Source organism: Nannospalax galili, unplaced genomic scaffold (genome assembly GCF_000622305.1).
Source record: "Nannospalax galili isolate Female #2095 unplaced genomic scaffold, S.galili_v1.0 scaffold359, whole genome shotgun sequence".
Taxonomy (NCBI): domain Eukaryota; kingdom Metazoa; phylum Chordata; class Mammalia; order Rodentia; family Spalacidae; genus Nannospalax; species Nannospalax galili.
The window spans coordinates 4,096,788-4,114,976 of record NW_008347042.1 but is presented as its reverse complement, the minus strand read 5'-3'; the positions used below and the strand labels follow the sequence as shown (position 1 = coordinate 4,114,976).

Sequence of the window (18,189 nt, the reverse complement as noted above, 5' to 3'; positions counted from 1 at the left end):
TTGTTCTCTCTCTCTCTCTCTCTCTCTCTCTCTCTCTCTCTCTCTCTCTCTGTGTGTGTGTGTGTGAAGATCTCACACTATAACCCTGGCTGACCTGGAACATGCTATGTAGCCCTGGGTGGCTTCAAATTTGCTGTGCATCTCTTTCTCCAGCTTCCCAACTGCTATGATTGAGGTGTGAGCCACCATACCTGCCTTATTTTTCCCCTTTATTTGTGGTTCCTTTCCTATGATAGAATCTAAGAATTGAAATTCGTTCACAGAAAAATATAAACTCAAGAAGCCAGTGCCACTCTTTTGCTGATGTTTCATGAAGAAACAACCTGAATTTTTCCATTATTCAACATAGTTATTCCAAAAATTTGATGTGGTACCTTTAAGACGATGATGAATGCGCCATGGTCTATTACCTAAAAAATGTTTAAATGGGTATTAAGAGACAATGTGCTTAAAATATGCTTCATGCACTAACTACATGGAATGTGAATGCTTCTATATGTCCTGCAATGGGGCAAAATCGCTTTTAAGTTCTTAGAGAATTCTTTTGTGGATGCAAGAAAACGATAGTCAAAGCAATCTCAAAATAGCCTCAAGGGTGAAAATTTTCCTCCCTTGCTAACTCATTATATGAAATATTTTTGGGTTTTGCTTTAGTAGTTACTTCCTTGGATACTAAGAAGTTTAGCCACATTTCCACATGTTCATCAGCCAGTTCCTTTATCATTGTGAAGTATCTTTTGACTACTTATCACTTAGTATTCAGTATTTTTATAAAGTACATTTTGGTATTGTGCATTTGTTATAATATTAGTATCTACTTTTATTTTGTTGTGTTTATAATTTAGAGAAGTTTTATTAATGGAATGTGCCAGGCATTTTCTTTGTCTGACCTTAAAATTTCCAAGGTACACTTGATCTCTTGAAAATTGTGTATTAACTTTATGTTGAATTTTACTTGTATTTACTTCTATAATATATCTGGAATTGCTATCTAGGCCTAATAGGACATATTTGAATTTATTTCTGAAACTTAGACCATTTTCTGAAAAACTATTAAGTGCATTGTGTCTCATTCATCTATAGTTCTTTTATTATACTGCATTTAGGTTTCCTTTCCATGTACTTCCATGGAGTCCTGTGTCTATTTATATCAAAGTCTATGACCTAATAACAATTAGGTCTGTTGCCAGTACACTCAGTGGAAGTGAGCAGGAATTTTTCTGTCCTTTAATAAGTCTCTTGGTGCTTGGAAAATGTCAGGCATTACATGTATTTGTTGAATGAAAGGATCCATAAAATAGCTTATGTGATTCCCTCTATTTTCCTACTAACATATATATCAATTTCAGAGCCATTTCTGTGCCATGTCAAATACTATGTAACAATAATATATTTTATTTTTAGAACAAAACATCTTAGTAGTCACAATAGGAGTTTTCTTTATGAGGCTGGAGAGATGGCTCAGCGGTTAAGAACACTGTTCTTACAGAAGACCCAGGTTCAAATCCCAATACCCACATGACAGCTAACAACTGTCTGTAACTCCAGTTCCAGGGGATCGGACAGCCTCTTCTGTCCTCTGCAGGCACTGCATGGCATGGGAGTACTTACCTACCTGCAGGCATAACACTCATAAACATAAAAAAAGGAGAATTTTCTTTAGGAATCACAGCTCGTTCTTCAAATGAACTTCAGAAAGTTATAAAAACTGTAAAAATGAATCCCACTATAATTTTTAAATGGATTGTGTTTAAAACAAAAGTTAATTTTTGTAAAAATTGATACTTTTATTGTAAGTACTTTCCTATCCGTGTTTGTGTTATTGCTCCTTATTTCTCTTTACAGCATTTTTAATAAATTTTACATTGTTATTCATAAGTATTTTATTGATTTTATTGATACTGATGTAGTGATTCAAGTTATTGTTGCTACTATTGGGAATTTGCATTCTTATATTTTGTGAAAACTTTGTTTTCTATTTATTGCTATTACATAGAAAAGTGTATCCTGGGAATATGCTTGTCTTACTTCATTAAGTCTACTAGGAATATATTTGTAGTTATTTTTCATTTGCACTGAAAGCTGTATTGAGCACATCAATGACAGAGAATTTGCACTTTGCTACTACAAGAAAGGATGGAAATAGAAAGATTTTAGAAATTTGCTGTTGGAGATTGAATTTTTACCTCTAGTTTAGAAGCAGTTGATTATCATAGCATTTAATATCTATGTATAGATAACACATGAAGCTGTTTGTTAAATGCTGGCACTTGTAGGGAACAAAGTTTTTTTTGTTGTTTTTTGCAGTATTTTGTTTTGTTTTGGCTCTCAGAACCAAAGAGAGGCTCATACTTCAGATTTCCTCACCGTACTTGGCATGCTCTCCCTAACCACAAACCCCTTCTCAACTCCACCCTTCTCAGCTCCTTTCTTTTGCACACAGTAGCCCAAAAAAAATTTCACTCATGAGACTCTTATATGGGCTCACCCAGGATGTCTCAGTTCAGTGTAAAACATCCAAAGCTCAGGTTTCTTCCACAGAGCCTATTAGAAAAGGCAGCTTTGATGTTAGGTATATTCTTGTACATATCCCTAGGTCTCTAGGGCAGAAGAAAAGACTGAGTGTGACCAGCATTCCTTTCAGGAGCACACAGCACATGGATACAGAGAACAAAGAATATACCGACTTCTATAACAGGAGGAGGAAGCCCAAATGGTGCCATTTCAACTGTTTTGAATATGCCACATTCTAACCATAAATAACAACGTTCGATCCAGTCTTACACCCTGAAGTTATTTAAAATAGAACCGTGCTGTATTTCAAAACAAAACACTCATGCTTTAATTAATGAAAATACTCGATTTGATAGCTCATCGTAAAGGAAATGATGTGTTAAAAGGCCTATTATATGCATTAAGTCTATGTGGTGTTTATTTAAGAGGTCTGTGCTTTACAGTAGATTTGAGTAAGTATTAGGTCTTGGTACATAATGTGAGCTAATAAGTGATTAATATAACCATAATGAGGACAAAACAAGCCTGAAAAGGTCAGGTTCATGTACCACAGTTGATCTTTCTGCACCGAAAACTTTTATCCTTTGGACTTACACAATTATCCTGTTTATTTCAACATATGTAATCATCATTGTGCGAGGGACTTACCTTCTTCTGTATGATTACTTGTATTAAAAAATATTTAATTACTTATTTGGACACTGTAGACCACATGAGGATATTTTTACCACTGAAGAGCTGCCCTGCTTTGTTTCTTCATTGCTGTGACAAAATAATCTGACCACTACCAACTTGGGGAGGAAAGGGTTTATTTAGCTTACATTTCCCAGGTCACAGTTCATCAGGGAGCCAGGTAGGAACTCTGACCACTACCAACTTGGGGAGGAAAGGGTTTATTTAGCTTACATTTCCCAGGTCACAGTTCATCAGGGAGCCAAAGGTAAGAACTCAGGGCAGGAACCTGGAGGCAGGAGCTGGAGCACAGGCCATGGAGGAAGGCTGCCTACTGGCTTGCTCCCCTGGCCCCTGCTCAGCCTGCTTTCTTAAGTGACATAGGTCCCTCTACCCATGGGTGGCACCACCCACAGTGGGCTGGGCCCTCCCACAGCACTCAGCAATCAAGAAGGTGCCCCATGAACATGGTCACAGGCCAGTCCAATGAAGGCAATTCCCCAGTTGAGGCTCCCTCAACCCAGGTGGTGTCAAGTTGACACTAAAGCTATCCAGCACAACTGACCCCTTGTCAACTTGACACACAAACACATCACTATTAAACCATAACCTTTCCAATTCTTGTTCCCAAGATATGATGTTAACATTAACATTATAACATAAGACAGTAAAACCTTAAAAACCCCACAGTCCTTAAAAAATCCAAACACTTAAAAGTCCATAGTCTCTTTTAATAGTCTCTTAACTGTGAGTGGGCTTCTGTAAAATCCAAAACAAAAATTCTTCAAAGGGAAGAATCTGGCACACCTAAGCAAAACCAAAGTCCAGCAAAGTAGCTCAGTGCTGGACATCTGGGATTCACTCATGATCTTCTGGACTCCAAAGGAATCTGGCAGGTCCACTTCTCTGGCTCTGCCATGCACAGAACACACAGCTCGTCTCTCAAACCCAGGCCAGCTCCATTCCATACCTATTGCTGCCCTTGGTGGTTGTCTCATGGTCCCAGCATCTCCAAAAAGCTGGGGTCTCCATTAAAACTGAGGCTACACCTTCACCAATGGCCTTTTCTTGCCTGTTAGGGTGCAAAGCCTCAGATTCTCTCCATGACTCCTTCAATCCTCAGGTCTTCACTGCAACTGAAGCTGAACTTTCACCTATGGGCTTTCCTGGCCTTTCAGAGTGCCAAGCCTCAGCTGCTCTCTGTGACCCCTTCACGCTTTCAACACCAGAACCATGCAGGAGCCTCTTACACACTACCAAGTCCTGCTTCTAGTTTGTGATGGAGGCTTGGGTCCCCCTCTGTGTGCTGACCCTGAGGAAATACCTCCCAGAAGATTTCACCACAATGATGTTACTTAGAGCTGATTTTTCAGTCCCAGCTAACCAGCATCAATTGTCCCAGTAAAACAAAGGTTTTACTTCAGGTTCTGGTCTCTTCTTAATCACATCTGTTTCTTCAGTCCCAGCTGACCAGAACACACAAATTCTCAATTCAAAATCTCACACGAACAGCCCTGATAGTCTCTGCTTCCCTTTGAAACATCACAAGCCAGACCTCCATCATCCACAACTCTTTCAATATAACTGTTCCAAGCTCCACAGCAACAAACTCTAAGCACACAATGGCTTTTCCAGCCCAAAGTTCTGAATGTTTCCACAGTCCTCGCAAAAACACCAAGTCAGGTCTGTCACAGCAATATCCCACTCTCTGGTACCAATTTCTACAGACTGCATGAGAATATTTTTACCACTGAAGAGCTGCCCTGCTTTGTTTCTTCATTGCTGTGACAAAATACTCTGACCACTACCAACTTGGGGAGGAAAGGGTTTATTCAGCTTATATCTCCCAGGTCACAGTTCATCAGGGAGCCCAAGGTAGGAACTCAGGGCAGGAACCTGGAGGCAGGAGCTGGAGCACAGGCCATGGAGGAAGGCTGCTCACTGGCTGGCTCCCCTGGCCCCTGATCAGCCTACTTTCTTAAGTGACATAGGCCCACCTGCCCAGAGGTGGCACCACCTACAGTTGGTTGGGCCCTCCCACAGCACTCAACAATCAAGAAGGTGCCCCATGGACATGGCCACAGGCCAGTCCAATAAAGGAAATCCCCCAGTTGAGGCTCCCTCAACCCAGGCGTGTCAAGTTGACACTAAAGCTATCCAGCACAAGAGCCATACTATAATCTTAAAGTAGACTCATCACATCTGTGGATGTAATGGTATTAATTTTGTATTGATGAAAAGGATTAGAAACTTCTAGGTGCAGCATGTACAAGGATGTTCAATGTGAAGCTTTGGGTAGACTTATTTTAGTTTTATTGAATGTCTATGATTTTCATACAATATAGTTTGATAGTATTTAGATGCCCTCATCTATTCACACCTCTACCCACTGCCCCTGGAGCAAAATAATTTACTCTCTTATACATATGACATGGACTAGTCTGATTTGTGTTCCCAAATGTGCTTTAGTGTAGCTTCGTCCACTGGGCCCATGGGAGTTCTATCCTTGTAACTCACTCTCTCTCCCTCTCCCAACAGCCAAATGTTCTCAATGCCATCAATGCCAAATGTTCTTTATATTGGGTTGAGATTTCTTACCTGCTTCCTCATTTCTATGTTGGGAATTTGTCTAGATTGAACTTGCATAGGATTGTGCATTCTGTCACCATTGCTGTGACTTCATATGAATAACAAACCAGCTGTCTAGAAGACTGTTTCCTTGTGGTCATCTACCACCTATGGTCTTACAATCTTTTTGGCCTCCTGCAATAATCCCTGAGCCTTGGGAGGCAGAGGTTTGAAATGGGTGTCCTAATCAAGAATAAACACTCTGTGGCCACTTGTCCTGTACACTTTAGAAAATTATGGGTTTCTCTGTTAATCACCATCTGCTGTATGCACAAGGAAACTTCTCTGGTAAGATTTGAGAGATCCATTTCTCCTATGTGTAAAAGTTGCATTATAGATATGTCACTTAGGGTTAAGCATCACATAGACACTTATTCTCTGCATTTGACAAGTTCTGAAACTCTGTAATAGTCTCCATCTGTTGCAAAAAGAAACTTCTTTCATGAGGGGTGTCTGTAAATATGAGGATACATATTTAGAACAAAGTAAGAAAGTGCATTTGTCTAGGGATGTGGCAAAAAATAGTTTTTTCTCTAGGATCTTTGACCTCTCCAGTCATGTGTATTTGGCTATGTTTACAGTACCACACATAAGTTTACTCCCAATTAGGCAGTTGTTGATTACCCACAAAATAAAAGTTCCACTACTGCACCAATAGCAATAGTAAGCTGGGACAGTCATCGTTGTTTATTAGTCTTTACAGCTGGGTAGGATCATTGATTGGTTTTTCTCCCTTGACAACTTCTATAATATCCTCCGATACCATGAGGGCTACTCTTCAGAGAGGAGGCTTTCAAGTCAAGTAAAGCTCCATTTTCTAAGTCCTGTGCCCAAAGTGTGGCCTGTCTTCAACAATAGGGTCTTAATTTAAAGTTCTGGGAAGCAATCAAGAGCTGTAGCAATAGCCTGTGTTACTTTGGGGGTCTCTTGGATGACCCTGATCAGCAACTTGAAGGGCGATTTCTCTTGTCCAGCACTGTGTTTTATGTTATATAGCCTTTAGCTGTACACATGCACTCTATTATTTATTGTATGTTTGTTTTCAGTAGGACTTTGAACTAATACATTTTCCTCTGGTTTTCATACAATCTAAGTATTATTTATTCCTCTTCTTACTCCCCCTGTATAACCCTTGCTACTCCCTACCCAGTTAAAGTCCCCCCCTTCCCATTCCCCACTGAGAAACACCTTTCTTCTACTGTCCCTTCTCTTGAGCTCATTCTTCCCCGTATCCTCATGGTTCCTTTCCCTTTTCTTGGCTCTTGTGGTTACATCAGGATGTATACTCACATCTAGAAATTTGGATCTAAGAATCACAAAAGAGAGAGAACATATGTCATGTGTTTGTATGAGTCTGTGTTACTACTCCACTTAATAAAAGTTTCTAGTTCCATCCATTTATGTGAAAATTTTCGTGATTTCATTTTTCTTTACTGCTGAGTAGAACTTCATTGTGTAAATGTATCATATTTTCATTTTTCATTCATCAGTGACAGACATTTAGTTTCTTTCCAATTCTCAGCTATTGTGAAAAGAGCAGCAACCACGGCTTTGCAAGGATCTTCATAGTGGGATGAGTTCACTGGGTATATGCCAAGAAATGGTATAACCAGGTCATATCATACGTTTATTTTTAGTTTTTAAAGAGTTTTCTATATTGATTTCCATAGTGATTGGGTAGATTTTAAAAAGATAGAAACTTGTGATTTTGTTCAAGTGTTAGGATAAAGCAACTATCTCAGATACATAATATCCATACCTAAATAGACTAAAATATATTTGGTAATGTCCTGAATAAAAGCTTAACAAGTATATGACATTTTTATGTAGCTGGTATATTATTTATTGTTTTGTATCAATTGATGGTATGTATTTTCTTTAATTATGACTATTTGACTAACACCACAATTTTCCTTTTCTGAAACTTTTCTAGCATATATTGTCAAAGCAACGCTATATAAAAACACACTATTTAATAAGAAACTTTAAGAAAATTTGAGGTAAAGTATTTTCTTTCCTTAAATTTGGCTGATTTGACTTAAAATTTACTAATTTTAGTTTAATCTCTGCATATAAATCTTTATATGACACTGGTCCTCTGTATCAATGGACTCTACATCCTGGCATTCAGATAGTTGTGCATTTAATTTTTTACATTGCATATATACTGAATGAACACAGACTTTCTTCCTTGTTTTCAGTCTCTAAGCAAGATAGCATCACTTTTTCCACAGCATGTGCGCTGCATTAGGAATCATAAATTACCTATATATGACTCTAGGTACAGCTAGGCTTTGCGTATCGTATGCAAACACCTCACCACTTCACATAAGAAACCAGAATATCTACAAATTCTGGTACCCATGAAGAGTCCTGGAAGCCAATATCCCAGGAATATCAAGGGCTGACTGTAGAATGGAGAAGGATGATTATGTGGAAGAGAAAAATCATATGTTTTTCTGCATTGTTGTCACAATCAGAGGAAATTTGTTTTGAAAACAGTATCATAGTTAAGGAATAAATATAACCCAATAAAGTACTTTTTTCAATTCTATGGATCAAATCCAAGGTCTTGGCACATGTTAATTATTTTTTCCTTTTGATAGATAAAGTGAAATCTTTGTAATTGATGACAAAATTTAAAATTTATCATTATTATAAATACAGGGAATGGGTCAGGTGGCATTTTAAAATACATTTATTGCATGGTTTATTAAACAAATGCTATAACTGAAAAACATGACATAGTGATAAAATAAATGTCAAAAATTTTGATCAAGAATGTTGTGCTTATTCCAACAAACTGTGGGACTCTGAGCCACCTGACCTCTGTTCACGCAATTCTCTACCTAAACTTGTGGGTATTAATAGTGATTCGTAAATCATGGAGTGGTTATGTCCTTCAGGCAGGGACTAGAAGATCTTCTGAGACTCAGAAAAACTAAATAATCTTATTCATGCTTTACTACAGTGGGAGAATACAGATTGATTTGTAAAGAGACAAGGTTCATGAAGCCATAACAGGAACAGATTTCAAGGTGTCTCCTTTCAGTGGAGTCACATAGGAACATGCCTAGAGCTCTCAGCAAAAGCATGTACCATGGGTGAAGTGTGGTAAACCATGTTAGCTAAGTCAGACTCTGAACTCCAAAGTCCTAGATGAGGTTAGTTAAATGGGTCTATTTCTGTGAAATGACTGATCTCAGCTGTTTCAATTCCCATGTCTCTTTCCCTCAATGATGACAGGTATTGGTATTCATTCTAAGTCATATTTTAGAATAAACTTACCTGGCCACCTGGATCAGCATAGGTGTCACAAAAAGCACATTTATCAAGAATTCAGAGTTCATCTTGCAGCAGCCCATCAAATGCCAGTACTGAAGATAGGCTGTTTTGGAATGTGTGGGATTTTCGTAATGGAGACTTACTGAGTTAACCTCGTGTTGCCCTGTGGTTATGAGAAATGAATGCATTAATCTATGCAACTTAGGACAGTGTCTGGCAATGACTAATGGAGTGTAGGACATAAGGGTCAATTATAATTTTAGTGAAGCTGTGTGAGCTTCAGGGATAAAGTCACTTGGAATAAATGAGAGCTGTGTTCTACGGATGCTGTGTTGATCATTCCCCCAAGTTTGTAATGATGTACATTATACACATACTAGAAGGTGTGTTTTCATGAGTACTTCATTTTTTTGGAACACAAAATCCTAATCCCTTAATCTTTTGTCCTCTGCAGATCCCTGAAAACAGAAAAAGAACAAAGAGCGGAGCTGTTGAGAAATACAGCATAAACCAGGTACAGGAATCATTTCCCATAATCAGTACATGATAATCATTTGCACTGATTACAAATTCAAGCTTATAGTCTCTTTATTGATAATATATTTTGTGCTGATGACAGTTTGGTGCCCTAGAAGAGGTATTAATGCATACTAAAATGTAATTAACCATACCCTGGAGAGGAATTAGTTTCTGTGCATATGTTTAAGTAATAATTTTAGGGTTTTGGGTAGGTGAGGTCTTGACCAAAATGTGAAATAATTAGCAAATTATTATCACCTGTCATAGAGCTCTATGAAGTCATCTTATGTGATTATACAACATAGCCATGCCCTCTTGCCTCCAGTGGAGGAAACTTGACATAAGCAAACATCAGCATATGAGAAAAAGCTTTGATAACTGCTTTCGAGGAAAATTGCAGGGTTTCCCCCTCATGTTATGGTATATTGTGAGAGATAAGAGTCTAGTGTAGTTGAGTAAACGGTATAAATTTTTTTTCTAGAAGATGAGTTTTAAAGTAAGTCCTGAAGTGTGAGAATAAAGGTATCCAGTCAAATTGAGAAAAACACTGAATATAAAATAGAAGGAAAAGGAAGAGGAGGAGGAGGAAGAACAAAAATGAAGGAAGAAAGAAAAAAGGGAGGAAGGAAGGGAGGGAGGGAGGGAGGGAGGGATGGAATGAAGGGAGGGAGGGAAGTGGGCAGGGAGGGGGGAGGGAAGGAAGGAAGGAAAAAGAAGGAAAAGGAAGGACAATGTGATATCAGCACCATCACAAAGGTAAAGACAGACATAAGACAAGTTTGTGATGAAAGTGAGGACTGGCCTGACCTGACAGGCTTACTGTCTATCATAAGGTATCTTGAGACTAGTTCTGCCTGTCAAGTTCAACCTGTGGTTTCTCTGTGTTATGCATCATGTGTTTGCTCTCTTGAGCTCCTGAATGCAGGTAGTTTCAGATCTGTCCATTTCACCCAAACTTTGCATTTCATCTCCTGGGGAAGTACAGCATAAATAATCATTCTGTGCAGGGAAGTGGTCAATGTGTTCATTCCTTTGAACACTACTTCCCTGAATTGCTCTGGATAGCATGGTTTGAGGTCAAGAAAGTTTGAAAATTTCTGGACTGTAAAATTCTCAAGAACTTTAAGCACAAGTCAGCATTATAGATTCTGAGATGCTGTGCAGTAAAGAACAGAAGCAAACCCAACAAAGATACATGAACTTCTGTAACTGCATTTAGTTTGTGTGCCTTTATTTATCTCACTATTTCCCAAAGCTATTTTTGGGAGTGTAGTGTGAATTGTTTCAAAAATTGTCTTGGAAATATCCATTTTAAGATATTGCTTTTATTCCTGAGACTGACCTGCTTTTAGGTAATGTGACCTATTTCATGCCTATGCACATTAAACTTTACGAAGTTCCCTAGGACCCAGCTAATTCAAGCCAAGGAAAAAAACATATTTGTCTCAATGGTTTAACTTTTTCCAGCATAGGATTTTTCTTGACCAATGTATCACATGCCTAATTGTTTCAAATACTCATTATATTTGAAAGTGAAGATACAGCTTTCAATGCCAATATGAAGCTCTAGAATAAGAGCCTAGCAAATAATTTTTAATATCAGCATTAACAAAATTAGCTTTTAAAAAAGTCAAATCAACACAGGAAAACCACAAAAATACTGTTTACATCTCAACTAATCTGACTCATTTCTTTCCATCAAAAATGCTTGTTCTTGATTTTCAAGTTTCTCATAATTTAAGCTCTCCTCTCCCGCAATAAAACAAATCTCTTTTCTATGAGAAATGCTACTTTATTTGAACAATATGGGCAAACAGGTTTAAGAAAAGATGAGAGAACCCAGTTCTTCGGAAGGCAGAGCAGAAGCAGGGACATTGCAGAAGTCATCAACTAAGAGCTGCTTGATATACCATGTGTTGCTTTTAAATTTTTTTTGAAGTTTTTGTGCATTTCATATAATAAATGTTGATCATATTTAGAATCCCTCCCCTATCTGCACTCCCCATAGGTCCCCTCCCACCAGATTTCATGTGTTCTGTCATATACATTAAGCCGTGTTGAGTCAACTTTGTGTCCCCAGATGTTTCTCTGTATGAGTTCATCCTGTGGAGCCTAGTCAGCCTATTTCACATTACTCCCTTAAAAAAGACCAACTCTCTCTCACCCATCAGTGATCAGTTGCCAATAGTTCCTCAACTAAAGTTGGGGCTTCTTACCCATTTCCCCAGTTGTTTGCTCAGTTTTTGTCTCCTTTGAATTTGCATGGGTCTTGTGAATTTTGACACTATTGCTGTAAGTTCATATAAGCAATTTCCTAGCTGCCTGGAAAATTCTGTTTCCTTGTGGTTATCCACCACTCCTGGCTCTTACAGTACTTCTAACCCCTCTTTCATAATGGTCCCTGAGCCCCGGGTGGCAGAAGTTTAATACAGGAGTCCTAGCCAAGGACATTCACTCTGCAGACTCTTATTCTCTACATTTTAGCCAGTTGTGTCTTTCTATGTTAATCAGCATCTTTTGTATGAAGTTTCAGTAGTGAGAGCTGAGAAAATGAAGGGTTATATAAATAACCATGAGAGTAAGGGGGAAGACAGAGCATGAGGAAGGTGAATAAATAGGAGACAGGTGTTATCAAGGGAAAATGGAGAAAATGAAGATACATTAACTGGGGAGGGAGGAGGGAAGGTTATACAGGAGAAGAGAGAGGTGAGTAATGTTTTGGTAGTATTATAAAACAGAACAAAATATAATAGTTCAAAAACCTATGGAAAAAAATCACATACCATCCTGTGTATGTGTGTGTGCGTGTGCGTGCACGCGCATGTGCATGTGTATAACTGAAGTGTATATAACAAGAAACATGGTACCTGACAGGAGAAACTTCCCTTTAAGTTATTGGTCAAGGTAGTCCAAAAGACTCCCCCAAACAACACAGGATATTGTCATAGCTCTTGATTGTCTTCAAGACTAGGAAAGTAAGATCATATTGCAGAAGACAGGATATACTTCATACACTGGACTTGGAGCATTGGAGTTGAAACTGACCTGGAAGCCTCCTCCCTGAAGACTAGCTCTCATAGTTTAAGAGGATACTATTCAATCTGTAAGTGAGAAAACAAATCAATGGTTCTACCTAGCTGTAAAGCCTAACAAACAACTTCTGGCCTAGCAAAGTATCACTATTTGTGCAATAGTGGCACTTGTATCTTTTGAGTAATCAACAGCAGCCTAATTGGGCTTAAGACCTGCTCAATGGGAGGGAACTCATGTGTGGTACTATAAACATAGCCAAATACACTAGGCTAGAGAGGTCATACATCCTAAAGAAAAAAGATGTGTCTGTCACATCATTATCCTAGAGAAAAAAGATGTGTCTGTCATATCATTAGACAAAAGTGATTTCTTACTGTATGTTAAATATACATCCTTATATTTACAGACAAGTATACCTCTCATCATTCATCAAAGAGGTTTTTCTGTAACAGAAACTATTGCAGAGTTCTAGGACTGGTCACATGCAGAGAATAATGTCTATGAGATGCTCAGCCCTAAGTGACACATCTATAGTGCAATTTCTACACCTAAGGCTCTAGGAACATAGAAAATAAACCTCTTAAAGAGGAAATGGATAAGGGTAATGAATGATTTAGTGTTTTAAAAAATGCTTCATCTTGTATAATCTCTGGAGTTTTTTACTTACAACAATAAAAGTCTCAAGGACTTTGAGAATTAGAGTTAATTTATACGTATACGAAGAGTGTTAGCATACATGTAAAACAGTGCATGGGCTTTCTAGATGAATTTGACATCTTTCAATTTTAATTACTATTTAAAAAGAAGAAGAAAATAAAAAAATAATTCCCCAAACTGTGTTTCATCCTCAGAAAGACAAGAGGTAGCTGCCTTTTAATTATGATTCTTGCCATTTGCTTTCTACTAGATATGTTTTTCCAAATTTGGAATCTAGTTAGAAATCTTAATTGAAAATAGCTTTTTTTTTTAACAAGGAAAAAACTGCAGGCTGGAGCGATGGCTCAGCAATTGAGAGCAATGGGTACTCTTGGAGAGGACCCAGGTTTGATTCCCAACACTTAGAGGGCAGCATACAGTCATCTGTAGTTCTAGTTCCAGGGATCCTTCACCCTCTTCTGACCTCTGTGGGCATTGCACGACAGGAGTGCACTTCCATACATGGGAGGCAATACACTCATACACATAAAATAATAAAAAATTCCCATTTTCATAAAGCATTTATTTATTATAATCAGATTAAAATATGCTAAAGCAGAATGCCAGGAAAATATTTCACTTCCAACATAGATAATTACTACTTTATTCTATAAGACATAAAAATATTTTTAGAAATAAATAAAATAAGGAAAGGAAAACAAAAGGAGTCAAACAGAAATAGTGATATTCCAGCCAGATTGAACAACCATTTTTCTGGGATCTGTTTGCCTCTGGGAAGTTAGTATCTGGCTCCAATTTGAACTTCACAACAAATGTGAATCACAGCCTTCCTATGAATGTTTCTATTCAATGACATCACACGCACTACTTCCATCATTTGTGCACATTTCACATCCGTAATCTTTTTCTTTGTTTTCATTTCTAATACTTTCTTCCCAATGCCTTTCTCATTCTTTTCTCCTTTTCTCCCTCACTCTTGCCCTTTCCTGTTTTATCTGTCTCCAATTTGTTGGCACACAAATCTCTTCAATTCATATCAAATACCATTTTCATTAAGCAGTCCTAGATGCACCTTGGGATAATCATCTCACTACTTAATTTTTCCCGATTTGTATTCAGACAGTATTTTGTTTGTCATCAGTGGAAACTGAGCTTGATACAGAGTCAGTGACAGTGGAGTCACATGCATGTGTATGCCTCTTTCCTTCCCCTCTTTTCTATGTCCTCTTCCCTACCTACCAGGAGAGTAGACCTCCAGCAAATGTGTGGCTTGTGACTGTGCTGACATCCGTGTTAATGGAGGGATGAAGTCATGCCATGTATACCAAGACAACACATCTAATTGCCTGAGTCAAGATGGATCTCTCAGTAGATCCTCAATTCTTCCTCCTGTATCCCTCAGTGTCTGGAGCCCTTGGTCTAGGTACTTTGGTTCCCCCCCTCCAAACCTACTTGCATCTTTTCCCTGTGTTCTTTCTTTGTGTGTCTTCTTTGATTTGTGACTTGTGTACACACAGTACTCAGAACTAACACTGTCACAGATGCTTATTTTTAATATTTTTATTGATATTTTGTGCATTTCATATAATACATCTTAATCAAATTTAGAACCTTCCCCTGTTCCTCCTGCCCATAACCAACTCGCATACATACACACACACACACACACACACACACACACACACACACACACACACACACAAGATTTCCACCCAGGGTGCAGGGACCATTGCAGAAGATAGGGCAGAAAGACTGTAAGAGCCAGGGTTGGTGCATGAACATTAGGAAACAGAAGCTGTCAGGCCTCTGAGAACTTGCTCATAAACTTGCAAAAATGGTGACAGCGTGCACAACACCCATGCAGACTCAATCAGACAAAACCCAGTATAGAAAGGGGAAATGGGCAGCAGGACCCAACCTTAGTCAAAGACAATTGATAAATGATTACTGCAGGGTGAGGGAGAGTAGAACTTCTTCAAGTAACTGATTCTAGATAGACCGACTAGACTCTAGTGAATGAACTTGTACCAAGGGATATCTGGGTACCAGTGCTGGACTGGATAGGACTTAACACAGATGCTTCCACTGCTTTCCCATCTAACCCATCAACCCAAGGGAAACCTTTACCTACTGAGGCATAGTCAGATAAAATTTGAGTGTATCAGCTAAATCTTGGCAATTTGACTCTTGACTTCTCAGATGAGCAAATATTTATTTCCTGATTTACTCCCTTATCAAATGGGTTTCTGTCTGCCTCTTTTAGAGGTTTTACATTTCTTCAAATTGAATTCACATTGTCTAGTATCAAAATTGTACTTCTCTTAGACCATTCTCCACTTGCATGATGATATTAATAATAAAATAATGACAAATAATGACATTATTATATGTATTGATCGCTTCTACACTTGTTTTTTAATTTTCATTGAATTTTTGTGTATTTCATACATAACATCTTAACAGCTTTATACCCCCTTCCCCATTGGTACCAACCGATAGCCACCCCCCACTGGAGCTCATATGTTCTGTCATTTGTGCTAAGGCCTATCATAATTAATGACATTATTTCCTGTATTGATCACTTCTACACATGCTTTCTCGTTTTACATAGAATAAATATTACACTTTATTTTTTTAATGTTATTTGTGTTCTGACAAATGCACACAGTTATTAACTACCACAATCAAGATGGAGAATTCACCCCAAAACTTCCCTCCTACCATCCCTTTATAGACTACCTCTCTTGTGTACGTACCTCAGATCCTTAGAAATGGGTCTGTTCTGTTCATCACTGTAAATAAATGGAATATTATAAGCCTTTGGGTTGGGCTCCTCTCCTATTCTTGAAATTCACCGATCTTGTGAAGCTCATCAGCTACCCTTCACTGGATAGTATTTCAATTTAGAGATTTTATCAGTTGTGTGTGTGTGTGTGTGTGTGTGTGTGTGTGTCTGTTTGTGTGTGTGCCGTATGAAGAACTTTTTGGTGAGGCAATTGGAGTATCCCTTCAGTGGGTCTATCTAAAAGACTCCCAAATTGTATACCTCTTATCTCTAGGGGGAAAAGAACGACTTTGAATCGTGACTAGGAGATGTGAGGGAGAAGTAAAGGCAAGAGTAATTAGCATTACAAGTTCTAGACAGGAAACTAGAAAAAAGTCAGAACAGGGCAATTTTCAAGTGTTCATAGGAGAGTCCATTGGAATTTCTTGACAAGGGCTTCCAAAAGATTCCCTCTTTTGGATTCTTTCTCATTTTTCTTTTGTCTTCCAAAGCTGGACTCTAGAGTGATGGATTAAGGATTTGCTTTCAGGCATTTTGATAGCTGTTGGAGTGGTTAGAATCAGTGTCAGTTCCCTCTCAAAGGCTTCTAGATAGGGGGAGAAAACAAATTTGGCCATCATTTTAGAACAATAGCTGGTTGTCTCTCTTAGCTACAGGTGGGCACTACAGTATTAGAGACCAAGATTTGAAGTCTTACATCTGAGCAGCACTTTCTGGTAAGGAATAAAATCATCAGTGAGAAATAATTGTCTAAATAACTTTATATAGACTTAAGCCTGATGTCTGGGATGTGTAACCCCTTGAACTCTTAAAGAAATGTACTGATCACTTTACTCTCTGGTTGTACTTTCCTTTTGGATGTTTAAGACCACACAGTTGGCCCAAATAAATCAATTTATTTTTACACTTAAGGTCATTTGAGGATCTGTTCCTCAGTGGTCACATGGGCTTGGGAGGAACTCCTGGCTCCTTTCTTTTAACAGTTCCATCTATGTGAAGATACCTCAAAGGTCCTGCTTGACCATGTCTGGCTTCACTTGGAAGCATGAATGAGATGTTTCCTCTAAGTTGAACCTCCTCTTTGTAGACGACACTGGTTCAAGTCCATCTTGTGGGGGCTCCATGTCCTCCCTGAAAAAGAGGACAGGTGACACACCACAGTTACAGGACATTTTGAGAGATGTTCCATCGTCCCTTGGAACTTGGTCGACCTTGGAGGGCAAGGGGCAAAAACTGCCCTTTATGTCCTTCTAACTACATTAGTATAGGCCTTAAAGTATGGCTGATAAATACCCGATAAGGTTAGTTCCACCAGTCTGATACTTTTAATTATCATGTGCTATGTAGATAAGGCTTAGGTAAAGGACCAAATATTCTCAGATACACATTGACTAGACATATATTTTTTTCCTTAAACTAGTTGACTAAACTACAACCATAGAAAATTTAAGATTATGTGTATATTATTTTTGTCCCATCCTTTATATACAACAAACTTAAACATAACTTCATCACTTGCTTAGGCTTTCTCATTTTTTTTTGTAATTTTGGAAAATATCTCCATTCCTATATCCTTATAACATCTTTTACATTTTCATTTTCTTTTTTTAAAAAATAATTATGAAACATACTAGCATTAACAAATAAATTTTCCAGTTGTGAAACTTCTTTTCCTGGGGATGCTAAGCAATGCTTATTCTCTTTTAAATTTACCAAGATAACCAAGATAACCAAGGGGTTTATGAGGTGTATGTATGACCTGAGGATATGCACACTGGCTAGCCTTTAACCAGCATGGGTCATGCCTTCTCTTCCTAGCCTTCCCCAGATTGTATACTTTAGCCCTCCCCAAATCCAGGAGGGTCAAATTACATACAGTTAGCTGGGAAGTGTGGCTGGATACTCCAGTGAGGGTCCGGTGACTGTGCTTGGCGCTCTTTTAATGAATGAGCACAACCATCTTAAATAAGCCCAATTGTGACTATGTTTAGCGATCAGACTCAGCTGAAGTTGTGATGATGGTAGTTATTTAATATGGAAGGGACTGCTGTACAGCATCATCTTATTAAAAGGACCTGGAATTTAAAAGGATTTTG

At 38.3% G+C, this 18,189-nt stretch overlaps 1 protein-coding gene across 1 annotated transcript in view; it reads left to right on the top strand.

Moving 5' to 3' along the window:
* The window catches only part of Inpp4b (inositol polyphosphate-4-phosphatase type II B), a 939,536-nt gene that overhangs the window by 436,670 nt on the left and 484,677 nt on the right, over positions 1–18,189 (top strand). Inside the window, exon 3 of the mRNA XM_008843442.3 lies at positions 9,554–9,613. The gene's annotated coding sequence lies outside the window, so the exon portion shown is untranslated. The remainder of the gene's footprint in view (positions 1–9,553; positions 9,614–18,189) is intronic.